General features: G+C 35.3%; 1 pseudogene; it reads left to right on the top strand.

The window, feature by feature from the left end:
• Nucleotides 1–247: 247 nt before the first annotated feature.
• Nucleotides 248–27,969, top strand: part of LOC120176737 — a 40,199-nt pseudogene continuing 12,477 nt past the window's right edge.

Genomic DNA, 27,969 nt, shown 5'->3' on the forward strand with positions numbered 1-27,969 from the left:
AGTTGATCACATAATTTCACTAAGTAGAAGTAATACACGTAATTCCTAAAAACAGCTCGAAAACAAAAAATATACAATAATATCTTCTTTTGCACTCAATTTGTCAAATATAGTTCTCGAAGTTTTGAACTTGTAAACAGATCAAAGGAGAATAAAAAGGGGACGACGACATTATACCCACCCCTCGTATATTTTTCCATTGCCTTTTGTTTTGATTGTAAACGATTCTTGTACCACCGGCGACAGCATGAGCTTGGTAGGGAGACGGCCCGGAAAATCTAATTCGACGGCTCACCACAACGGCAGCACTCCGACAACTTTCTCGGCGCTTCGTTTAACAGAAATGTCTTCAGTCCTCCGATTTCCTTTCTTCTCAGGTCCTCAATCTTTCCATTTTCTCTCGCATTTACAATTAGCATTTCGTGTGATGGCGTAGTTCATTATTTTTTATTTTGCTGTTTGGATAGGAGTTCGAGTTTAGTAAAGGGAAACGGATGAACAACAAGTCGCCGGAGCGGGGGACACAGACTGTTTCTTCTAGGTCGTTGAGTTTAAGGATGACCGGTGATAAATACGCGCAGTACATTGAGCTCAGCCCCGGTTGACTGGATTTGTATTCATTTGAGACTGAGCTACTTTCCGAGGTTTTAGTATTTTCTTCGATTAGATTGCCAGCTTCACTGTCGGTTTTGTTAATCCGTCACTTCACTTATACTCGTTTTAGCAAAATATAATAAATTCTGTTCGTTGATGTTTGGTTTGATCTGCTGTTAATCAAGTGGTTGAATTAAGAGTCATTTAGCTGTGCATTTTCTTTTGCATAGCGTTATTTTGACCAGGCAAACACCATTAAAGATTGTTATTGTTTGAAAATTGCTTTCCTGGATGATAGATTTATTAGTTCATTTCTCGACTTGCAGGCTTCTAACATATATGAACCGTATGGATCAACAGACAAATTCTCGAACAGGCCACGAGGAATGACTGAGAATAACCTTAAAATCCTTTCGGTAGATAAAGAAAAAGCTAATAATGTTGCAAAGATTAAAGCCGTGGTACGTTTCTTGAATGCTTCCTTCTGTTTTCTTTTTTGCATAACAGATATTAATTTGCCTAATCAAATTGATTAATCAGTTGTGCCAATAAAGTTTGGATTTTTAAGAACCTGAATGCTTAGCTGAGTGATGATCTGATCTAAACAAATTTTTTTTTTGATAAATTCAAAGTGCTTCATTACTCAAAATTTCTGTACAAATTACAATATATGCAATGATCAACCTATACTTATAAATTATACCCAAACATTACATAATTGAATATCTACATAATTAGCCTCTTTATCTCTGAAAGTCAAAATCTAACTATTTCCTTAAGAGATTCAACTATAGCTGAAACTGGTTTGAGGACACCTGCTATCTGCTATTTCTCTCTCGCCATATCATATAAATGTGTGCATTCCACACAATCTTTGAAATAGTAGTAATTAGAGCCTTCCCTTTAAATTTGTCTACTGTCCAGAACAACACACCTCTTGAAGATCAATCCTTAAGGCACAACTTGCTAACAATGTACTTCTACCATACCCTCGAACCATCTCTGGAGCTAAGAGGTGTAGGTATTAAATTGGGCCTCAATGCAGTGTAACAACTCTATTATAACTTTTTTCAAGGTCACTACGACACCGTAAATCGAATCCGCAACATAAAATGCAGTTATTTTTAAGGAAAAATCATGTCATAACGTTAGCAATAAGCGCAACCGCAATGTTACAGCAGCAGCTGAGACGTTGCAGCCACAACCGCAATTTAAAACTATGTGCAGGGGTATCCTGGTACAAAGTTCTGGGATAGAACACAAAAAATATTTTTTCTTCTTAAATTCAGAGAGAGTCTGCTTGATAAAGCTTTCTAAAAGTACTTTTAGCTAAAAAGTCCATTTTGACTGCAAAATAAATGTCAAACGAGTAAAAAATGAAAAACAAAATTGCAGTGGAATCAAACTAACCGCAAATACTAGATTTTTAATTTTTTTCATTTTCAACTTTGTGTTCGGAAACAAATTATAATTTTACCCTTACTAATGCATGAGCTCTACTCAATTATGTTTTTACATTTTATTTTAATAATTTAATACTAGCATCCTTAAAAAATTAAATTTATGATTTTTAATAATTTATTTTAATTATTTAAAAATAAATAAAATTTATGATTTATATATTAAAATATTAATAGTGAGTTATATAAAATATATTTTATTATAATTATATATTTTATTTGTATTTTTTTTATATTTTTGTTATAGTTTAAATTGATATAATTAATATATAATGATATTTTTTTGAATTTATTATAGTTTAAATTGATATGATTCATGTATAAGTGTAAATATAATTTAATTCCTATATTTTTAATTTACAACAAAATGTCTATAATAAATATTTTATTTTTTTCAAACCTACTTTTTAACAATAATCTCAAATAATTAAATTTTAAGTTGTATTTTTTGGTCAATATTTTTAAAAATTTGTTTTTACATCACTTTTGAAAGTCACTTTTCAAAAGTTATACCTAACTCACCCGAATCACGTGCATTTCATAGAATCCGAAAGAAGGGTAAATGGAAATTACCTTGATTCGTTGAACCTTCAGATGCTGCCACTCGATTTACTACTGAAATTTTAAAGATCCTCAAGAACCGAATGCAGTGACATAATAGAATTATTATTTTGGTTATTGTTGAAAATCTACAATACAATATAAAGATCGATAAGAATTTTTATTAATAAAAGGGTCTTACTAAATTAACAATCCTCAAGAATAATAATATTACTTTAGTGGGCTTAAATTCATTTTTGATTCAAATTAAAATCAACTTTGGCGTGACACTTAAAATTAAATTATATAGTTAGGTAAACCTTATCAATTATATCTCTAACAGAAACTGAGATTTCTGTCGACTCTCCGGTGACTTCAACTGACTTTCCTTCCGATTTCCTCTCTTGCCTTTCTTCTTTACTCCCCTTCAATGGACTGGAGGAAACTGTTTGGGTGTTCATCAGGGCAAGAGTTAGAGTATTTTCCCCCTAAATCGCGAAAAGGGATTCCTTCAGTTCAACCTCCTCCTAAGGTATTTGATGTTGGTATTGCTGAATGAAAACTTTCCTTGGTTGGGCAATTTCTTGGAGTTGCCCCGAATTTTTATTCTATGCAAGGAATTGTTGATAATCTTTGGAAAAAGATACTGCAAGGAGCTCATGTCAAGGTTAGTCTAGCTGGAAACAACCTTTATATTTTTTATTTCAATTCAGAATCGGCTAGAGATTGGGTTCTGGAAAACGGTCCCTAGCACATTCTAAACAAACCTTTAATCCTAAAAAAATGGGAACCAAACCTAAAAAGGCTCGATTTTCATCTATCGAGAATCCCAATCTGGGTCCATTTATATAATATACCTCTAGAACTTTTCTCAAGAGCAGGATTAAGCTACATTGCCAGTGCTATAGGAATTCCATTATCCATGGATTCAATTATTGCCTCCAAATCAAGACTCGAATTTGCAAAAATTTGCGTTGAAATTGGGGTGAACGAGGAAATCCCTAAGGTTGTGGATGTTATCCTTAGCAATGGGAAAGCAACATCAATTACTGTTGTAATACCATGGCTACCACCATGCTGTAGAAAATGCAAAATCTTCGGACATAACGAGAAAGGATACTATGAACAATCTCTTACTGCCTCAACAACTTCGCAAGTTTGGAGAAAAAAAGAGAACATAATACTACCTTACAAGCCGAAACTGCTGGTGGGATAGATTTACTTCATGAATCGGGGTTAGACGATGCAAAAGTCAAGGACGTGCAACAAAAGGAAATTGAAAAACAATTAGATCGAATGGAAACAATTTTCGATCCTAGAAGCACTGTTGCAGATAGAAATCAATTGGACATTTCTTCATCAATGCAAAGTGTTAAATTAGCTGACTAATCAAGCGCATTCAACGTTCCAACAATTGAAAAAGATCAACCCTCTACCGCACTCACCGATCCAACAATTGAAAAATATCAATCCACTACCGCACTCACCGAACCAACTGCTTCATCAACGCAAGAAGACAAAATAGCCGACCAATCAAACGCACTCACCGATTAAATTGTTGAAAAAGAGCTACCCACTATCGAACCAGCTGTCCCAACTGTGGAAATAATTGTTTCCAACCATTCAATTCAAAAACAGGGCAGAGGAAGGCCAGCTAAGTCAAAAGCAACTTTCACTGGATCCAAGAACAGTTTTGATGTCCTTAAAATAATAGACGAAAATCCTCCAATAACAGAAGATTAAGATGGGAATATTCGGTCGACATCTCTAGGTGTAGCAGGTTTGGTTAATGACCTCAAATCAAAAAAAAAAAATTCACCTAGACAATGCAAAAAGTCCAACATGTTGTGGTAATGAGAGTGCAATGGGCCATCATTCTGTATGATTATTAGCTTCTGGAATATTAGAGGATTTAACAATCCTCTAAAACAACGAAAAGTCCTGTAAAGGGCTATTCAAAATAAAGTTGACATCCTTTGTTTACTCGAGACCCGTGTCAAATTGAAGAATTCTGCGGAAATATTCAATTCCAAATTTACGGAATGGTATACCTGTTCAAATTATGAATATGCTTCAAAAGGGAGGATCTGGATCCTTTGGAAAAAAGTTTAGACATCTCCCATTGTCAAGCTACAGGTCAGTAATTACTATCAGATGCACTTTTAAGAGTGTTCCCCTCATTATTATAACTATCTATGCTAATAATGATGGTGTAACTAGAAGACAACTTTGGCAACATCTACGCGACTTGGAAACTTAATTCGGATCATTACCTTGGATATTAGGAGGAGGCCACAACGTTATATTTCATTCGAAGGAAAGTTCAGATTACGAGCTCATTGGTCCAATATTTACTACAGACATGAAAGACTTCCGAGATGTCTGTCCGCGTGTGTGAGTACTATAAAATATACGCATATAATGTGCAAGTATACACAATCGTTCAAGTAATATAATGATGAGTGAGTATCGTCTCCACAGAGATTGGGTGAAATTACAAAAGTCTAACCAAAGCTAAGCACTAATCTATTTATGTATAGTTAGTCTTTATATATACAAATGTCACGGCAAATGAAAATGTGTATGCTGATGGATGCAAATGAATGGTTTGATGGTGTAGCAGATGGAAATGCAGTGGCAATATAAGATGTTTAGTGTTGAAAATGGTGCAATGTCGAGGAAATGAAAATGGTAAATAAACAGTAAATAAACAGAAAATAAAATAAAAAGAAGATAATCCTCAAGCGACAAGCTTCCAATGGAATGAATGGTAGGGATTGATCTAAGGATGCTAAACTTATCTCTAATGCATATTTAAGCTATCTAATGTTTACTTGCTCTAGAGGGCTTTCCTAAAATGTTCTCAAAGGAACCTAACAGAATAGGATGCCAAGGCATCTGCTCTCACTCAACGATGTTGGCCAGCCTACCCTATTGATAAAGACACCCTTTTTAGTCATTGAAATCTTATCCTAGTCTCTCCCGAGATCTAAGGGATTAGGTTATAATATTCCTAGGCCGGTTCAAAGCCCCTTGAAAATACTATAACCCATTGCTTATGAGGATCTTGTCTTGCGGTTCTCTCGAATACTTACAAGTATTTTTAGCTTAAGTTTCTCCTGAATACCTAAATTTCATCTAAGAAATGGACATTTCCATGCCTCTTACAAGCCTAGATGGTGAAGCATTCATAAGCAAAGCAAATAAAGAACCAAAATAAACTTAAATATACCATTAAAATGAAGTCTAAACATCCACCAAATAAGTTAGTTCATGGTGGGGTTTGAAATATCCAAACACAAAGTCATGCAAATATTCATTCCAAAAACCCACAAATAAATATAAAAATAGTAGCAAAAAGGGATGTGAGAAGTAGTATTCGACATGCAACTGGAGGTCTCATCGGCCACCACGAACCACCTTAGCTCGCTAGCTCCTCTCGACACTTAGCTCGCCACTCCTTGGAGCTTAATCAATGGAGGAAAACCCAAGGAAGAAGAAAAGAAAAAGGAAATAAAAATCTGATTTTTTTTCTGCTCTATGCATGTGCCTCCTCTTCACGTGTTATGTATTGTCTCCCTTGAGGTGTAATATATAATAAAAATATCTAGGGGTAATGATGAGGTTGTTGAGTGCAAAATACCTCTCATACCCCTAGAATCATATGTAGTGCGTGAACCTTATCCTTCAGGTGGCAGTTGTCCCATAGCAGCTCTGGTAGGCGATTACAGTAATCATTTCACGTGCAGAGCCAGTTATCCGCATACAGCTGTATTTTTTTGTCATTTTATGCACCAGAAATGCCAAGGCATTTCAATCCGCTTCAGCAACGTGTGATGCCGCGACATTACTTCTCATGTAGTCCTTTTTTCTTGCTATTCTCTGCACACCACAGACAAACTGCACCTTTTCTTCAAGCAGCATCATTAAGAAATAAAATAGCACTACCACCACAAATGCAACTATATGCAACTACATGATCCTAAAATGCCTAAAATGAGCTTTTAAACAAACAATAACTTAAGTGAAAAAGGCCTTAAAAGTAGCCTTTTTAGAAGTTAACACACCCCTAAACTTAAGCTATTACTTGTCCTCAAGCAATGGATAACAGTTACATAAGCAAAATGTCATGGCAATGTTCGACAGTAAGACAGTAGGACAAAATTGGATTTCAACCCTTAGCAAAATAGGCTTCAACATGCTAGACTTATTAAGAATTCAAGTACTTTTCCCTAGGTCAAGATCCTTTATGGTAAAGTGTGTGCGTGATTGTATCCAATCTATACTTAGCTAACTTAGATAATTTCTATTCAAGTCCCCTAGTTTTTGTCAAGGCATTTACTTATTCATTAAGCGCATTTTCTTTACTCCTTTTTTTAAACTGCTGTTACGAAGGGAGTCAGGTTATCACACCTACTCTCCCAAACTCTAGGTGAAAGGGAGCATACCTTCAACCCCCGAACTAGTTAAGTAGAGTCATCCCGTGACTACTTTCATTCACTCATATGCACATGGCTTCCATTTATTAAAGAGAGTTCTAGGCAATGCCACGGCAAAGAGGAGTGTCCCTCTACAGCTATGCCTAAGCATTTATTCACAGTTTCATATATAAGGGAGTTGTTTTTGATTTTTCTTTTAAGCACAATACCATATTTCAATGCCAAAATTAACTAGAGTTCCTTCATAAAAATTTTCCAAATTTTCTAAGTATAGAGAACATACAAATCGTGTAAAAGTTTTTCACAAAACACCAAGTCCTAGAGTGAGTTCTATCATTCTCAACAGTCATTTACATTCAGATTCTAGCCTAACAAGATCATCATCATTGGGTATCCTCAAAACATTCTATCTAACTATCCTACCATTTACTGATGCCATGGCATAATACTATGTTAATGCTCTCATGCATATGTCCTAGCAAGAACACTACCTCCCCCAAACTTAAGGGAAGCATTGTCCTTAATGCTTAAAGAGAACTAAATATAAACTAAATTCCATGCAATGAAATGCAAACTAAATGAAAATGAATGCAAGTGAGGTACCTCAATGTTTTCGTAGTGGTGTTGCCTTGGAGGTGCTAGCAGCTCCTCATCGGGTGCGTTTGCGAAGGGGTGCTGGGCTGGACTCTGAAGAAGTAGAGTAATAATGCATAATATTCTTACGTCTAGCCATGGTCTTGGTGCGTCGACCACTACATGGTGCAGGAACGGGACTGAGTGTTTCTTCGACAGGGATAGTGGGCGGATATTCAGGGGTGTCAGAATGGTGTTGATCAGGAGTCGAGTCATCAACTGGAGGATCTTCTTCATCTTGTTCGGGCTCTGGAGATGCCTCGGCATTGAATGCCGGCAGAATTTCTTCTGGGAAGCCAGGGAAATTCCGTTGACCGTGGGGAATAATTTCTTGAAACATCGATTCCACCATAGCATCTCTATGCTTCACATACCCAAAGAAATTGCGGATATCACCGTGTAAAGCATGCAGATGAGTCTGTGTCTGCATACAGCTTCCTAGAGAGCAAGTAACTTTGCCTTGGCATTAGTTCCTGTATATTGCTCATGAACAGGGTCTTTAGACTTGGGATTTTCAAGTCCTAATAGCAGTGGAAGTCTAGCCCTAGTAATGCCCGATAATCTAGGTAAATTTTCATCAAAAGCATTTTCCTCGACCTTTTTCTTACGACACAAAGCAGTAATTAAGTCAGGAAACACTAAGCACTTGCCTTTTTACTCAAGCAGTCATGAACTTGCTGAACAATAATACGACCAATATCAATAGGACGGGATACTATTATCGAATGTAAAAACAGTAAGCGAGAAAGTGATACTGTCGTATTGTGAGAAGTAGGCATGAGTTTATGCTTAAGGAAGTGTTTCCAAAACATGGCACGCGGCTGAAGACGTTATCGGTTGACCGAGTATCTACTTGTTTGGCGCCCATTCCACTTAGTGTTTGCAAAGTATAAATCCTCAAGAATGTCATCATAAGTGTGGTTACCGGCTTCATTTTCAAACGCGGCATGCCGTCCACTACATCCTGCAAATGAAAATACCTATTAATCGCAGTGGGTGTAAAACGGATCTGCTTACCTCGGACGAAAATGGAGTGTTGGTTGGGTTTGGAAATATTTATGTAAAACTCCTTAACCAACGAGGCATTCACGGAGCCCGATGGCGCGCGAACTTCTTCCACTTGAGCGGTGTCACAATGTCCATTACATCGGGTCCAAAGCCGCCATCGGTTTCCTCGGTAAAAATGAAACCCAACTCGAAAAAGAGTTTGCGGTTCTTGAAGTTTTAGAACTGAGCCTTGGCCTCGTCATCCTCAAACTGTTGCGAAACAGAAGCATCGGTTGGAGCCGGTCTTGAACGCACCATTTTTAGTGTTGTTAAAGTAAGAAAAATGGAAAAGGAAGTATCTTTCAAAGCTTTGTGAAGTTTCGGCTATGGAGAGAAGAGTGAAGAAGATGAAGAATATGAGAGATAAAAAGTAAAAGTTAAAAATGAAATAGAAAAGTTAAGGAAGAAAGAGAAAAGAAAAAGTTAAAAATTTTAGAGGGAAAAAAGGGTGATAGGACGGTTAAGAGAGAAATTAGTGGGTGGGGAGGTTATGCGTGTATGGGGAGAAAAACTGCCAAAAGAAATGATGATGATGGGACAAAACTGTGGAGAGAGAAAAGAAATGTCAGAGATAAAATAAATTAAAAAGAAACAAAATCAAACCATATCTCTCCCATTAATGCGCTGTCATTTCCTCCATTTAGGTAACCGCTCCTTGCACGGTTTGCAGCAATGCGGTCCCTACAAATCATATCAAAAATTAATTACAAAATAAAATAAAATGAAAGAAAAGCTTAAATTTTAAATTTTATTTATGCACAAACACAAATTTAATGATGTGGCATCGAATTTTGGTTCTTCTCTTATCACGCTTCAGCATCGTGTAGACGTAACACGTCCTTGTTGTGCGGTGGTGGAACTCCATTATAGGCTTTTAGATGCTAGCCATTGACCTTGAAGATCGTCCCATTGTCTATTCTCTTGATGTCAACAAATCCATGGGGGTAAACATAATGCACCTCAAATGGCCCTGACCATCGAGATTTGAGCTTCCCAGGAAAGAGTTTGAGTATGGAGTTGTAAAACAAGACTTGTTGTCCCACAAGAAAATGTCGTGGCATCATTTTCTGATCATGCCACTTCTTGTTTTCTCCTTGTAGATCCGAGCATTTTCATATGCTTGTGCTCTAAACTCTTCCATTTCATTTTGTTCCATTAATCTTTGTTCCCCAGCTAGTTGAGCATCAAAATTCAATCGCTTGATGGCCCAATATGCCTTATGCTCGAGTTGAACCGGGAGATGACAAGCTTTACCATACACTAGCTTGAATGGTGATATTCCCAAGGGAGTTTTGAACGCTATTCTGTAACGCCCAAAGTGCTTCATCCAACTTTGGCGACCAATCCTTACGCCTTGGGTTCACCACTTTCTCTAAAATCTGCTTGATCTCTCGATTGGATATCTCTGCTTGGCCATTTGTATGCGGATAACATGCCGTGGTAATCTTGTGTCGAACACCATATCTCTTCAATGCCTTGGTAATCAACTTGTTATCAAAGTGGGTTCCTTCGTCACTAATAATAGCACGAGGTACTCCAAACCGAGTGAAGATATACTTGTGCAAAAACTTTAGTACGGTCTTGGAGTCATTCCTTGATGTCGCTATTACTTCCACCCACTTTGAAACATAATCCACAACAAGCAAGATATATAATTTTCCTTCAAAAGATAGGAATGGTCTCATGAAATCGATGCCCCACACATCAAACAACTCTATCTCTAAGATATTTTGCAGCGGCATCTCATGTCGTCTGGAGATGTTTCCAGTCTGTTGGCATCGATCACAAGCTTTGTAAAATGCTTGGGCATCTTTAAACAGAGTTGACCAGTAAAAGCCTGATATCAGGACCTTAGCAGTAGTCCTTGCTCCACCAAAATGACCTCCACTTCGGGTACAAAATATCACGCTGTTCCTCTTCGGGTACACATCGTCTAATGAGCTGATCGACACAATGCTTGAACAAATATGGATCATCCCAAAGATAGTACCTTGCATCGTGCTTGAATTTCTTTTTAGCCTGACTATCTAAATCAAAAGGCATAATTCCACTAACAAGAAAATTAACAAGGTCAGCGTACCACAGAATTGCTGCGGCATATAAAAGTTTCTCATCAGGAAATTCCTCTTGGATACCTACAGTGTCATGGCATTCAGAATTGTTCTCTAGCCTAGATAAGTGATCAACAACTTGATTTTCAGTTCCTTTTCTATCTACCACCTCTAAGTCAAATTCTTGCAAAAGTAAGATCCACCTAATAAGTCTAGGCTTGGCATCCTTTTTGTTCACTAAGTATTTTATAGCCGAATGATCAGTGTGAACAATAACTCTTGTGCCTATTAGGTAAGGTCTAAATTTATCAAAAGCAAATACCACAGCAAGCAATTCTTTCTTAGTGGTGGTGTAGTTTAATTGTGCTTCATTTAAAGTGCTGCTAGAGTAATAAATAACATGAAAAATTTTACCTCGGCGTTGCCCCAAAACAGCTCCTACGGCATAATCGCTTGCATCACACATCATCTCAAATGTGATGTCTAATCGGGAGGAACTACAATGGGTGCAGAGATCAGTTGTCTTTTCAGCTCAGTAAATGCGCCAAGGCATAACTCGTCAAACACAAAGGGTTGATTTTGTTGAAGCAATGTGCACAAGGGCTTAGAAATCTTGGAGAAGTCTTTGATAAACCTTCTATAGAATCCAACATGTCCAAGAAAACTTCTTATCCCCTTACCGAAATTGGTGGTGGCAGCTTTTCAATCACTTCAATCTTCGCCTTGTATACCTCAATACCCTTGTGTGAAATTTTGTGGCCTAATACAATGCTTCAGTCACCATTAAGTGACATTTCTCCCAATTTAAGACCAACTTAGCCTCTTCACATCTTTTGAGAAATTTTGCTAGATTGCCGAGGCATCGTTCAAAATTGTCCCCACAAACAGAAAAGTCGTCCATGAAGATCTCTGGAAAATCCTCAACCATGTCTAAAAATATAGCTTGCATACAGTGCTGAAATATTGTCGGGGCATTACAGTGTCCAAAAGGCATCCTCCTAAAGGCAAAAGTGCCATAGACACAAGTGAATGTAGTCTTTTCTTGGTCCTCTGGTGCGATGGAAATTTGATTGTACCCCGAGTACCAATCCAAAAAGCAATAGAATGCTTTGCCGGCCAATCGATCTAACATTTGGTCGATGAAAGGTAGAGGAAAATGGTCATTCTTTGTAGCTTTGTTGAGCTTTCTATAGTCCATGCATATCCTCCATCCGATAATAGTGCGAGTGGGTAATAGCTCATTATCCTCATTAGTAACCACAGTCGTGCCTCCTTTCTTCGGAACACACTAGACAGGGCTCACCCATGAGCTATTGGAGATAGGGTAAATCACTCCAGCATCAAGTCATTTCAGAATTTCTTTCATCACCACTTGCTTCATAACAAGGTTGAGTCTTCTTTGTGGTTTGATTGAATTGCCGTGGCAATCTTCAAGCAGAATCTTGTGCATGCAGATCGTGGGACTAATGCCTTTCAAGTCGGCCATAGTCCAACCAATTTCTTTCTTATGCTGCATCAAAACACTTAACAAACTTTGCTCTTAATTAGAAGTAAGGTTAGCAAAAATAATCACCGGTAAAGTCTCATTTCTACCTAAGTAAACATATTTAAGATGCCCTGACAAAGTCTTAAGCTCTAAAGTAGGTGCATGCAATAATGAAGGCTTAGGAGGAATAAATTCATCAAAATTCAGAGGTTCAAAATTTAAACCTGATCTAACTTGTAGTAAGCTAGACTGCTCCTCCAAAATTGAAAAGTTGTCGGACTCCACTAAGCTTTCATCATCCACCAAATATTCATTTTCTGGTAAATTGTTCTGGAAAAGATGTTCAGTTTCTTCTTCAATCATTGATTTCACTTTAGAAATGCCTTGGCATTTTTCATTGTCATCAACATATTTGAGCGTTCGAAATACATTGACAGTCAGACAATGATCAACCACTCTCATGGTGAGTTCACCTTTTTCACAGTCTATCAATATACGTCCAGTGGCTAGGAAAGGTCTTCCCAGAATAATCGGTGCCTTGGCATCAACTTCGTAATCCAGAATTAAGAAGTTGACTGGAAACACAAACTTATCCACCCTCATTATGACATCCTCGACTCTCCCTTCAGGTTTAACATGAGATATATGGCAAGTTATAAAATAACCGAGGTGGGTCTTGCATCTCCTATGCCAAGCTTCAATATTATAGATTTTGGCATTAAGTTGACACTTGAGCCAAGATCACACAGTGCCTTTCCAACGAAATTAGCTCCAGTCGAACAAGGAATAATAAAGCTACCCGGATCATTTTGCTTTGGCGGTAACTTACTCAATGAGGAACAAAATTCTGTTGCCATGGCAATAGTCTCTACTTTCCTCTTCTTGGTACAGATTTCCTTCAGAAACTTGGCATACATCGACATCTGTTCAATAGCTTACAAGAGAGGTACATTGATATGGAGTTGATCAAGAATATCCACGAACTTCTTGAATTGAACTTCATCATTATACTTCTTCAATCTTTACGGAAAGGGTGGTGGAGGTCTATCTTCCTTGACCGCAGTAGTAGGAATTGCTTTTGCCTTGGCATCAGAATTTGGTGCCTTAGTAGAATCCTCCTCCTTGTCATTCTCAGAAATGCTATCATCATGTAATTCAGCTTCATCACTTTCAGTAGTGGGAGTAGATTCATCATGTTGTGCCCCACTAGCTTTAACTTGTTGATTGATTTGTGTTCCACTCCTAAGAGTTAACACATTGCAATGCTCATTTCCATGCCCTTTAGTGACTTCAGTATCACTTGGCAAACGTCCTTGCTGACGCTCTTGCAATGTCGTAGCAATCTGACCAACTTGACCTTCCAAAGCTCTCAAAGACGAGCTATAGCTTTGAAGTAAGGCGCCTTGACTATGTAGTAAAGCTCATTGATTCTTAATTGAAGTAGAATGATTTTGCAGTATTGTCTTTGTAGTAGATATGACTCTTGAATCGTAGCTTCCAAGGAACTCATGCTTGCTGAAGTTGAAGCTCATTTGTTAGTATTATGCCATGACATAGAATTCTGGTAACTTTGAGGCTCATTGTGATTCTGCTGCCGAGTAGGTTGATTAGCATTATGGGATCTTTGATTTCCCCATGAGAAATTAGGGTGCTGACGCCATCCATCATTATAAGTGTTTGAGTAAGGATTGTTGTTGCCTCGATTGTAATTGCCTACAAAGTTGATGGACTCGTGATTGCACGGGCATTCGCTCTCATAATGATTGCCTTGGCATAACAAACATGCCAAGCTAGTTTCTTTCACTTCCTTCACCTCAGTAGAGCGTTGTAAGTTTTTCAGCATATTGGTGATAGTTGAGAGTTGAGCGGACACCGAATCCTTGGTATCTAACTCAAATGCTCCAGGTGCTCTCCTCCCACTCCCAAGTCTTGAGGAAGGAAACTAATAATCATTGTTAGCAATTCTGTCCAAGATAGAAAACGCCTCAGTAGGTGATTTATCCAGCAATGTCCCATTTGCCGAGGCATTTAGTAACATCCTCGTGGGTGCATTGACTCCATTATAGAACATGACTACTTGAGTCCAATCATGAAAACCATGATTTGAACACTTTCGAAGCAAACTCTTGTAACGATCCCAACACTCATACATGGATTTGTCGTCGCCCTGGCGACAATATGATATTTCATTCCTTAGCTGCGTATTCATGTTTGGTGGGTTGTACCTTAATAAGAAACTCTTGCAAAGATCAGTCCATGATTTCATCGAACCTGCTGGTACACCACTCAACCAAGCCCTTGCTCGGTCACGCAATGAATACGGAAATAGCTTTAATTTTAGAAAATCCTCATGCACTCTTCTTGGCAAAAAGAATCACAAACTTCCAAAACATGGCGAAAAGAATCACAAACTTCCAGAAAATTTCGAATGTGCTGCCTGGCATCTTTATTTGGCATACCCCCAAAATGCCAATAGAATTCAATATGTTGAACATGACTGGTTTCAGCTCAAAATGTGTAGCTTGAATTTCGGGTGCCACAATCCAGGATTCAGATCATCCAGGATCGGATTTAAGTGATCACAAGTAACGCGCGACCTAACAGCAGGATCAACATTGTCTAATGCCGCGCATTCTGATTTCCATCATCCTGACCAATGCCTTGGTTTCCAATCTGATACATGTTTCCTCTAGCATGTTGAGCACGTCTCCTTTGTCTAAAGAGTCTTTCAATCTCAGGTTCTATCGGTTCCAAAGGCTCTTCAGAATTTCTTCCAGGCATACACTAAATAAACCTGAAAAATAAAACAAAAATATGAAGTAAACTAAAAAAATAAAAATACAAAACAAAATAAAATGCTCTGGCAAAACTAAATAACTTCAGGCTGCTAATCCCCGGCAACGGCACCAAAAACTTGTCCGCGTGTGTGAGTACTATAAAATATACGCAGATAATGTGCAAGTATACACAATCGTTTAAGTAATATAATGATGAGTGAGTATCGTCTCCACAGGGATTGGGTGAAATTACAAAAGTCTAACTAAAGCTAAGCACTAATCTATCTATGTATATTTAGTCTTTATATATACAAATGTCACGGCAAATGAAAATGGGTATGCTGATGGATGCAGATGAATGGTTTGATGGTGTAGCAGATGGAAATGCATTGGTAACATAAGATGTTTAGTGTTAAAAATGGTGCAATGTCGAGGCAATGAAAATGGTAAATAAACAGTAAATAAACAACAAATAAAATAAAAAGAAGATAATCCTCACGCGACAAGCTTCCAATGGAATGAATGGTAGGGATTGATCTAAGGATGCTAAACTTATCTCTCAGGCATATTTAAGCTATCTAATCTTTACTTGCTCGACAGGGCTTTCCTAAAATGTTCTCAAAGGAACCTAACAAAATAGGATGCCAAGGCATCTGCTCTCACTCAATGATGTTGGCCAGCCTACCCTATTGATAAAGACACCCTTTTTAGTCGTTAAAATCCTATCCTAGTCTCTCCCGAGATCTAAAGGATTAGGTTATAATATTCCTAGGCCGGTTCAAAGCCCCTTGAAAATACTATAACCCATTGCTTATGAGGAGCTTATCTAGTGGTTCTCTCGAATACTTAAAACTATTTTAGCTTAAGTTTCTCTCGAATACCTAAACTTCATCTAAGAAATGGACATTTTCATGCCTCTTACAAGCCTAGATGGTGAAACATTCATAAGCAAAGCAAATAAAGAACCAAAATAAACTTAAATATACCATTAAAATAAAGTCTAAACATCCACCAAATAAGTTAGTTCATGGTGGGGTTCGAAATATCCAAACACAAAGTCATGCAAATATTCGTTCCAACAACCCACAAATAAATATAAAAATAGTAGCAAAAAGGGAAGTGAGAAGTGGTCTTCGAAGCGCCACCGAAGGTCTCCTCGGCCACTATGAACCACCTTAGCTTGCTAGTTCCTCTCGGCACTTAGCTCACTACTCCTTGGAGCTTAATCAATGGAGGAAAACCCAAGGAAGAAGAAAAGGAAAAGGAAATAAAAATCTGATTTTTTTTTGCTCTATGCGTGTGCCTCCTCTTCACGTGTTGTGTATTGTCTCCCTTGAGGTGTAATATATAATAAAAATATCTAGGGGTAATGATGAGGTTTTTGGGTGAAAAATACACCTCATACCCCTAGAATCACATGTAGTGCGTGAACCTTATCCTCCAGGTGGCAGTGGTCCCATAGTAGCTCTGGCAGGCGGTTACATCAATCATTTCACGTGTAGAGCCAGCTGTCCTCGTACAACTGTATCTTTTTGTCATTTTCTGTGCCAAAAATGCCAAGTCATTTCAATCTGCTTTAGCAACGTGTGATGTCGTGGCATTACTTCCCATCTAGTCCTTTTTACTTGCTATTACCTGAACACCACAGCCAAACTGCACCTTTCCTTCAAGCAACATCATTAAGAAATAAAATAGCACTACAACCACAAATGCAACTATATGTAACTACATGATCCTAAAATGCCTAAAATGAGCTTTTAAACAAACAATAACTTAAGTGAAAAAACCCTTAAAAGTAGCCATTTTAGGAAGTTAACAATGTCACTCATGATCTTCATCTCTAAGACCACCATTTCTTTGGTCATTCCTTCATATGGAGCAACAAGCAACAACAATCTTTTCTTGCAAAGAATCTTGATAGGGTGCTTATCAATCCCACATGGGTAAATACTTTCCGTAACTCATTTATGGAATTTCTTGCACCTGGCGCGTCTGATCATTGTATGGCTCTGGTTTGGATCAACAGGGAGGCTCAAGCTAATCGACCTAAACCATTCAAATTTTTCAACTTCTGGAATCTTCATCCTAATTTCTTAAATGAAGTTGGACAATCATGTCAACCACCTATTCAAGAAAATCTGATGAAGGTTCTTTTCCTCAAGCTTAAACATCTAAAACCATGCCTCAAGACCCTAAACAAAGAATATTACAGTGATATTTCTACTCGAGTACGTCAAAAGAAAAGCGGACTTGAACAACTTCAACTATCTACTCTACAAGGAGAGGACACTATCGAAAAAGAGTTGAAACTACAAAATGAGCTTTTATCTTTTGAAGAAGCAGAGGGCATATACTTGAAACAAAAGGCCAAAGTGAAATGGTTAAAAGAAGGAGATAAATGCATAAAATTCTTTCATTCTATTATCTCAGGTAAAAACAAAAGAGACACCATCCGAATTCTTGTTAATGACCAAGGTAAAAGGCTTGAATCTTTTGATGAAATGGCTTCCGAAGTGATTGATTTTTACTCAAGCCTTTTAGGTACATCGGACTCCGGGGTTAAAAATTGTGCGCCTAATCTTTTGAAGGATTTGATGCAATTTAATTTTCCTTAAGATGTTTCTTCTAACCTTGTAAAGGAAGTCACCGATGAAGAGATCCAAGAAGTAATTTTCAACCAAGGAAATGACAAAGAACCTGGTCCTGATGGATTCACACGATACTTTTTCAAAAAATCCTGGTCAGTGGTTGGTAAAGACGTTGTAAATGCCATTAAATACTTCTTTCAATAGGCTTTCATCCTTTCAGCTTTCAATGCTATAACCGTTGCTTTGATTCCAAAAGTACCTAATCCCAATAAGGTTAGGGACTTCTGGCCAATTTCATGTTGATATGTTATTTAGAAGATAATTACAAAGATCTTAGTCAAAAGGTTGAGTACACTACTTCCAGGGATAATATCTCACAACTAATCAGCTTTTATAAAAGGAAGAAATATTGTTAACAACACCCTCCTTGCTCAAGAACTGGTGAGAGGTTATGGAAGGAAAGTTATCTCTCCTAGATGTGCCTTGAAAGTTAACTTACAAAAGGCTTTTGACACTCTACACTGGGTTTTCATTTCTGATATGCTTAAGGCTTTACAACTTCCTAATACTTTTATTGGTTGAATTGAAACCCGCTTTAAAGAAACAAGATACTCCATCTCTTTCAATGGAAGCTTGATTGGCTTCTTCAGGGGTGCAAGGGGAATAAGAAAAGGTGATCCTCTATCCCCTATCTTATTTGTTCTTGCAATAAATGTGCTCTATAGAATCCTAAACATGGCTGCTATTAAAGGTACTGATACAACTACCACTGGAGCCAGATTCAGTTGGCAGAAAATATGCCTAGCGAAATCTGAAGGAGGACTCGGATTAAAAGATATTAAAACATGGAACAAAGCATGTATGATACAACTCATCAGGAACATCCTTGCGGGAGAGGGATCATTGTGGGTAGCTTGGATACAAAACTACGTTATTAAAGGTGCAGACTTTCTGTTAGTGGATGATATAGCAAATTCCAGCTGGTGTATCAGGCGCTTACTTAAACTAAGAGCTGATGTAATCCCTGTTTTATCTACAAGAGCTACGAAGACAAAAGATTTCTGGAAAGAACTACGGGTAAAAGGAGATAAAGTCTCATAGAAGAAATTTATATGGTTTCCTCTACACGTCCCTAAGCATAGCATGATAACATGGATAACACTACTGGATAGACTCCCAACTAGGGAGAGGCTCCGAAGAATGAGAATCATTACCGATGATTCCTGTATAATCTGCAATGAAGCTACGAAGACTAGGGACCACCTGTTTAGTGAATTCTCTATGGTAGTTTCCTTATGAAAGGCTATAATGAATCTCTCCGGCTTAAGCACCCCTACTTTACCTTGGATGAGCATGATAGACTGGGCCAATGGTGCTTGGAAAGGTAAGTCCCTCCTCACTACTATCCTGAAACTTGCTTGGTGCGCTTTAATGTATTTCCTATGGGAGGAAAGAAATAGAAGATTGTACAGAGGAAGCACAAGAAGTGAGAACGAAATTCTGAGTTCAATTAAGGAGATTATATGTATTCAATTAAGAGGAAGAATATAAATAGACTAGATAGTCTCAATACTTATCTTTGTAATAGTTGGGGTGTAGATCATTAAAATTTTGTTGTAAGTAGGTTGTTCATTATCCCACTGATGGGATTTTTTATGTAGCAGAATTCTGCACCTTGGGTAATAAAATTAAAATTATCCAAAAAATAAATAAATCTTAATCTCATGCTACTAGTTCAAAACTATTTTAATAACCTAATTAAAATAACTTATTTTAAACATATGAATAGAAAATTTTCTTATCTCTCTTGTTAATGTAACTAGGTGTGAGCGTTCGATCGAGTCAAGTAGAGTAAAAAAAATTTGAATTATTCGAGTTGACGAGTCTTATTTTATAAATCAAACTTTATTAGAAAATTTTTCAAGTCAAATTATTCGAGTTTCTGTTTAAATTTAATTATAAATATTTATAATATTATTATACTATTTGATTCCAATTTAATCAGTTTTCTATAACCGTATACAATACATATACATTTCTTCACGTTTTTTCATATGTGATATATATCATACATAGTTGAGGGACTTTACTTAAACTTGAAAAATCAATTCACTAATTACTAAACATTTTGAGTTATTCAAGTTATTATTTGAGTTCTATTTTGTAACTCGACTTGAATTTGAAAATTTTTAAGTTGATTTATAAAATTACGAGTTTAACTTTCTAAACCAAGTCAAATCGAAAAGATTGATTTTTTAAGTCGAGTTTTGTTTACCCCTAAATGTAACTTAATGTACTACTTTGGTTGAATCTACATTAAGATTACAAATACTTCGACAACAAGTGTTCCTTTTTATAAATCAGGGGTAAGTAGAAGACTATCTATATTCAAAGACTCTCAATCATTTGACAATGAACACTCATATCTCTAACATTTACAGTGTTCGAACCCGAGACCTCAAGGGATAATAAGTGTTTAAATATAGATAACTTATAAACTTAAAATTGTTTGTCGGAGATCTTTGTTATCTTTAATTATTCACCTCAATATATATGAGTATTAGAGTCATCTCGAATATTTTTGAGACCCTATACGAAAACTCAAAAATAGGCTTTTATAGAACAAGAGTGTATTATAGTACTTTTAACAATTAATTTAATATTATATTAAAAAAATCATAGAAAAATGATTTTGATTGTTTTGTTAAGAAAAAAAGTTGAATGTGGGTATGATGTGGATCATGGTTTTGAATATTAAATAAAAAATAATAATAATATATTATTTTACCTCTAGATTGATATTTAAGAAGACTAAGAATTAAAGAATATTTGATAAATTGAAGAATACAATTTGAAAAAAAAGAAAAGAAATATGATTAAATTTAATTAGAAACTAAATGAATTAATGAGAGAAATGGAGAATAGGATTGAAAATTGAAAATTGAAAATATTATGACATTGAAAAAATTAGGGGCCTCAATTATAAAGGTAGAAAGTGAAAATAAAAAATTAGGGGCCTCAATTATAAAGGTAAAAAGTGATATCAAAAAAATTAGGGACCTCAATTATAAAGGTAGAAAGTGAGATTAAGAAAATTAGGGGCCTCAATTATAAAGATAGAGAGTGAGATTAAGAAAATTAGGGCCTCAATTATAAAGGTAAAAAGTGATTGAAAAAAATTAGGGACTTGTAGAAAATAGTTAGCCTTGAGCAATCGTTCAGGATACTTCCCTATTAGCTGACTCTGATGAGTATCTCATATTTATGATATCATCAAGACATTACATACATATAGCATTACATACATTTATATATTATATGTGTTACAATTATATTGATTTTAATGTCATTTGTAAGTAATAAGTATCTACATGGTGTCTTCTTGGACCATCATCTTGTGCATAGACTCCTAACTTCTTCATCAACATGGTCGGAATGCACTTCAAAACTACTTGCATTTTCTTGTACTATTACAATAAAATTCATTACAACTAAGGAAATAAAGTTACAATAAAAATGATACATAAATCGTATTTAAAATTATATTCCTTATAAAATAATAAAAATTTAACCATTTAATCACATTAACCTAAAAGGTCATACTATGCATTATGCAATAGGTAATACTTTATGTAAGAATATAATATTATCATGCAATACATATAAACTGCATAGAAATGTGTTATTATAGACATGTTTAAGCTAATTAAATTTACAAGTCACTCCGTAAGGCTAGATCTTTCGCAGAGTTTTTACGGCATAAGGTTGAAGCCCTCTTTTTCTCCATGTATATTTCATATATATACTCTTATTAGGATTAGAAGGGATTTTTAATGAGGCCCACGTTATTTAAAAAAAATATTTCATACATATACAAGTCCACTAAATTTAGTTTTAAACCATTTTTAAACTATTATATATTTAAAAATCATTTTAAATAATAATAATTTATATTCTAACCCTTATCAAGTAAGGAATTCATATCAAACTAAAATCCTTATTAACATCATTAAAAGATTTTATTTATTACCTTCTAACTCAGTAAGGCAATAAAAATATGTTATCATTTAGATTTTAGAGTACGATTATAAATTCTTTAAATTAAATTTGAATCCAAATAATGACTAATTATTACTTATAATTTAAAATAATATCATTTTAAATTACTATAAATGGTGATAAATCATATTCATTCTTGTTCGTTCTTGATGTGTGGTTATGTAGGTTCAATTAACGTGGATAATAGGCCTACATCACATTTGATCGTAAATATTATAAGTGTCATCTAGCAAGACATTATGAATACTCAAGTTAAATGAAGTACTCATGATTCATCATAACCTTAATACAACTCATGATATAATTTATTTGTCGCACAATATCTTTATAGAATATAAGACAAGAAAAAAATCATTCTTATATTGTTATATCTTTAATTTCTTGAAAACAAATTAGTTTGACTAAACAAATGATATTGATCTTCATCAATTCATTTGAGAATGATCATGTATTTTTCAGTCTCAATTGTCTAGAGGTCCGGAGATATCTCTCTTACAATAAGAGTGAAAATTTTTATTTTAATCACTCATATCTCACTATGTGATTTTTATTATGCTTAAGCATAATTTTTATAATTATCCGGTTAAAGACAACGCTTCATTATATCAAAATATAATATTTCTCATGTTGAGAACCATAGTGATTTTTGGTCTAAAGATATAAAGGCACAACTGTTAGAGATTAACTTATGGTTTTGATCTATATATTAATCTCAAAGCGGATCGATTCAATATCTATTCTCAACTAATACATATTAATTTGATTTATATCTTATATATACTTATCTTTTAAATTTCAATCAAACTTAGTATATTATTATTTCCAAAATAATAATCGATTTTTCAAGACCTTTAGAAAAATTAATAATATTATTTAAGGACGTTATTAAATAATAAATACTCAAATAATTATAATAATAAATTTAATAACCAAAATACTATGTATGTATAATAAGCTTAGGGAATGATTACTAACAAGAGGATGTTATAAAAAATATTATGCCTTTGAATGAATGCAAACCAGTTACTTGCTATGAGCTTTGGCAGCTAAGGCAAGTGCTTTGTCATTCTAGCAACAACAATTAGTGACGGGCTTGTAGATGCCTGACCAACAATAAAATGAAGGAAAAAATTTCATGCAACTAGGATTAGGCTTTTTGGGAACTAAAGCAACTAGGTTGAATTGAAAGTTGGAAGCATTCTATTATTCTAAAAAAATGGCATTTCTACAACAATATGCCAAGTTGTTTTGAGAAATGAGAAGAAAAACCATAAGGGCTTGGTGCTTTTCCCCCATCTTGAGAAGACATTGCAATATTGCATCCTTGGTTTATTGCACATCAATACATCTGTTTAGATCCACTCGATCTTAAGAAGAAAGACTACACCAGTAACATCTCCATAACAGTCATTATCAGATGTGAAGACACTAGTTTTTATTTCATTTGTTTTATTTATTATTATTATTTTGTTTTAATATTATTATTATATTATATTATTATTATTAAATAAATTATTATTATTATTACAAACAGGCCAAGTCCGACCCAACCCAGACGAGCCCAGTTACAAGAGACCAAACCCAGATGGCCCAACAGTAACCCTAAACCCATCTAAGGTTTATATCATCACCAGCAGCCGCCTCCACCTCAGCCGTTGGATCTGTTTTGATCCAACGGTCCACAACTTTCCAGATAAAACCCTAGGGTATCATAACCCTAGGGCCACGTCCCAGCCGCCGCCATTGCTTCTAGAGAGCCACGTCCCAGTCGCCGCCAGATGGTCCAATATCTGCTGCCGACGCTTGCTGCCTCACCGAGCTTTCCAGAAGAGCCAGTCGCCCCACACGTCGCAACTATTGGGGTGAGTCACCACATAGCTCGGTGACTCACCGAAAGCCTCCTAAGGGACCGGTCCGACGAAAGCCTCGGTGGTGGCTATAAAAGCCACCACACCTGCAAAATAAGAGTAGAACCGGAGAAAAACAGAAACAAGAGCAAGAACTACACCAACGATCCCAGACAACTACGTAAGAAAAGCAACGAGAACACATCAAGCATCAACAATCGAAAATAAAAACAGAGAAGAGAAGAACTTACCCTCGAGATACCAAACGTCGCCGGAAACAACCAAAACCCGAAGGTACTTTCGTAGATTTGCTCCGATTGGGAGATTTTTAGGGAAAAAGAACACCGAAATTAGTTTTAGATCGTCCCGATCTATATTTTGGCGTATTTTAGAATTTTCCGGCCACCGTTAACGGTGGCTGGCAGTGGTGGTCGGAGCCCGGCAGCGGTGGCTGACCGGGACTGTCTTCTCTCGTTTTAGAGAGAAGCCAAAGACAAATTCTGGCTCTCTCATTTTTGAGAGAGAAGAGGGAATGAAGAAATGAGAGAGCTGGCCCGAAGGGCTAGCTGTTTCGGGTATTTAAATACCCTCTCCCAAACGACGCCGTTTTGGGGAGGGTATTTCTGTAATTTCATAAAGGGTAAACCCCGTCCGCATGCTCCAAGTTTGTATACATTGCAATTTAGTCACTGAAAGCAATTTTTGATTATTTTAATTTAGTCTTCTAATTTTATTTTATTTTAATTTAGTCCTTATCAATATATATATATATTTTGGAAAATATCAAATTTAGTCCCTCATAGTTTATTAATTATTATTTTAATCCCGTATTATGAATTATGGTTAAATTACACTTTTAATGCCCATCTTTTATATATTTCGAATTAGTACTCTAGTTTTATAATTTTACATTTTAATCATTAAAATTTCATTTTTGATTATTTTTTTAATATTTTATATTTTAATACTATATTTTTAATTCCTTTTATTTTAATTATTATTTGCAATATTATTTTATTATTATTCTTATTATTTATATAAATAAATATATATATATAAATAATATTTTTTATTCGTTAAAATCTTATATTTCATAAATTACTTTTAATAATCATATTTTAATATATATTTTTTTTTTCAATATTAAGAAAGGGCAGTCTTAAAACAACTGGATGTCCATTTTCTGATATTTTTAAATAAATAAATATCTTATTTTATAAATTATATATTAATTGTTTTAATTATTTATTTATTTTTTAATATCAAAGAAAAGAGCTGTCTTAAGGCACCTAGAAGTCCTTTTCTGATATTTCTAAATAAATAAATATTTTATTTATAAATATATAAATTAATATTTTCCATAATTATAATTTTGAAATAATAGGATTATAAATTAAATATATTTTGAATTTTTAAATTTTTAATAATAGAGACAATTTATAATTAAAAAGTACCAATTTTGGGCGTTGTAGGGGTGCTAATCCTTCCCTAAACGTAACCGACCACGAATCCCTTTTTATTTCTAAAAAGAATGAATTTTTGGTTAAAACGCATATCAATTTATCTTTTAACTGATGTTTTCTTAAAAACTCTTTTAAAAGATAATTGTTTTAGGTATTCGACCTACCTGACCCAAAAGGCCGATGGCGACTCCCAAATTATTTTAAACCATTTATTCACATCACTTTTCCCGCCAAGTAAAAAATTCGTGCCCGGACGAAAACCGGTTGCGACTCCATTGGGGACCTGGTCAAACTTTTAAAATCAATTATAAATTGTCTCTTAAAAATTCATATATTTAATTTATAATTCTTTCTTTTCAAATTTTTTATACTTATTATTTTTATAGTATTTATATTAATATTTCATTTTTCTTGCAAGTATTTTATTTCATTATTTATTTTTCTGTCAGAGGTTTGAACATTTCTCCTCACACACAACACTTGCATTGCATAATATAAAGCTCTATAAGTGAGTTTGTCACTTTTAAGTGGGAGTGAAAGCGACGTATTTGTGAGAATTTATTCTCCGTGTCAGACCTAGCAAGTAACTTTCGGGGTTCATATGCTCTATGTCTTCGTGAGAATTTATTCTCCGTGTCAGGTATAGAGAAATGTGTCCCCTTGAATTGAACTCGATCCACTTAAGTCTGTAATGGACTAGGATTGAGGGTTGATAACCCAAGGGGGCATCAACAAGGACAGTTCGAGTACCTTTACTCCTAGAACTGAAAACCTGCATATAATAAACCCTATAAACTCTCTCGATCTGAAACCATGTCGAAATTTTGTCAGTAGGTATACACAAAGGAGAAATAAGTTTGAGCTTTTAATTTATTTTTCCTTTTCTTTTTCCTGAATAAATGCATGCGAACTAGAAATCATGCGGTTAGGTTAAATTTTCCAAACAAAGCATGGAACTAGAAAGCATGAGGTTAAGATTTATACCTTGATAAATAGAATTTTTCTTTCCATTAATTGGTACTAATTATTCTATTTTTGTTTTCTTATTTTTCCATGCATGTTACATTGCTCTAATCTGTTCATATTGATTTCTTTTGTTTGCATTGCATGATCATGGCATAACCAAAAGGTGTTTACTGGAAAGACTGTTCATCATATTGGAAAGAAATCGTAAATGGACAAAAAGTTTTATGATCAAACAAAATATGATGCGGCCAAAGAAAGACATCCTGAGGAAACTCCGAGGATAGAAGCAAGCAAAGCACACAGAGATCCTGTTATATTAATACCAAAAGTATTACACAAAGATCCTACCAGATTGATACCAAAAGCAGTCTATGGTAAGAGCATCAGTCATGGCATTCAGATTAGTGGAGGTTTTTATGAAGCTCAAGCATGTTATTTGAAGGACTTGAACGACCAAAACAAGAAATTGAGCACAGAAATGAAAACAATGCATGAAGATTTTCAGAAGATCACTCAAGCCTTTCAAAATGCTGGCATAGGAAACACCCCAGAAGAGTGGATCACAAGGGTCACTAAGCTGAAAAAGAACTACAACATATATGAAGATCTTGTTCAAGAACTTCTTGGAAAGAAAGGTTCTCTTACAAGGGAATATGAGCAACTCCGAGAAGTGACACAGAAGATGAAGGAGAATGTCATGGAAGAAGTTGCAGTCCAGACAAGCAATATGTCCCTTAAGATGATAGACTAATTTGGCTTTGGAAAAGTTAGGAATGAAATATATCCCTATATGTAAAGTTTTGTTTGATGTAACGAAACTTTTGCGTTCAATGAAATCTGTTCTAAGATGATCACTCTTGAGTAACACCTTTTCATACATGCATTTATATTTTGCATTTGTACATTTTTACGTTTGTATTTACATTTACATTTTTAAACTTACATCATGCATTAAAACATATTTAATTAAATAATAATGTTTATTTATTTTCAATATCAAAGAAAAAGGGCAGTCTTAATATAACTGGATGTCATATTCTGGTATTTTAAATAATTTACATTTTTACATTTGGCATCTTTGCATTTGTATTTTTATGTTTACTTTTGTATTGCACAATTTGTATTCTTATTATTACATTCACATATTTACATTTGCATTTGGCATCTTTGCATTTTTTATGTCATAATACATTAAAACATTCATTCATTAAAATAAGGATTTCAAACGAAGTGATCTTGGTTTTTCCTTGAAGCAAGAACGCTCAGCACGACACAAGAAAAATGTCTAAAGAAACTGAAGATAGGCTAGCCAAATTTGAGATAGAGCATAAAGAAATACAAGAGGAATTGAGGAGCAAGTTGGCACAAATTGAAGCTAATATTACAAGTTCTCATATCGATCTATTGAACAATATGAAAGAAATGATTGAGAAGCACCAGACCGCTGGAAAGAGTCTTGTTGAAAACCCCATAAATTCTTTGGGTGTTACACCTGTTCATATTCCTGAGTTCACCTCTGTACCCCAGGAAATTCAATCACCGATTTACTTCGCTGTTAAGAACTCACCATATCAAGCTGGAGCATCGTTCCCCACTGATTGTCCTACTACTTCTGAGTTGAAGCCTGATGAATTTTGTATTAGTAATGAGGTCCTTGACCTAAACAAATCAGTTGAGAAGGAAAAATTCACTCAACGACTGGAAAATATAGAAGAGGTGATAAAATCTATAGAGACAGTTGAGTCATTTTATGGGTTTGATGCCAAAGAACTAAGTTTGGTCCCTGGCCTGGTTATTCCACCAAAGTTCAAGGTTCCAGATTTTGAGAAGTATAATGGGACCACATGCCCTTCATATCATATCACTATGTATTGTCGTCGTATGACTGGCTATGTAGAGAATGAAAAGTTGTTGATCCACTATTTCCAAGACAGTTTATCTGGGTCTACATTCAGATGGTATAATCAGCTAAAACGTACTTAAATACGTTCTTGAAGGGATTTAGCTCAAGCTTTTTTG

The sequence above is a fragment of the Hibiscus syriacus genome, unplaced genomic scaffold, assembly GCF_006381635.1.
Source record: "Hibiscus syriacus cultivar Baekdansim isolate YM2019G1 unplaced genomic scaffold, ASM638163v2 tig00112253_pilon, whole genome shotgun sequence".
Lineage (NCBI taxonomy): Eukaryota > Viridiplantae > Streptophyta > Magnoliopsida > Malvales > Malvaceae > Hibiscus > Hibiscus syriacus.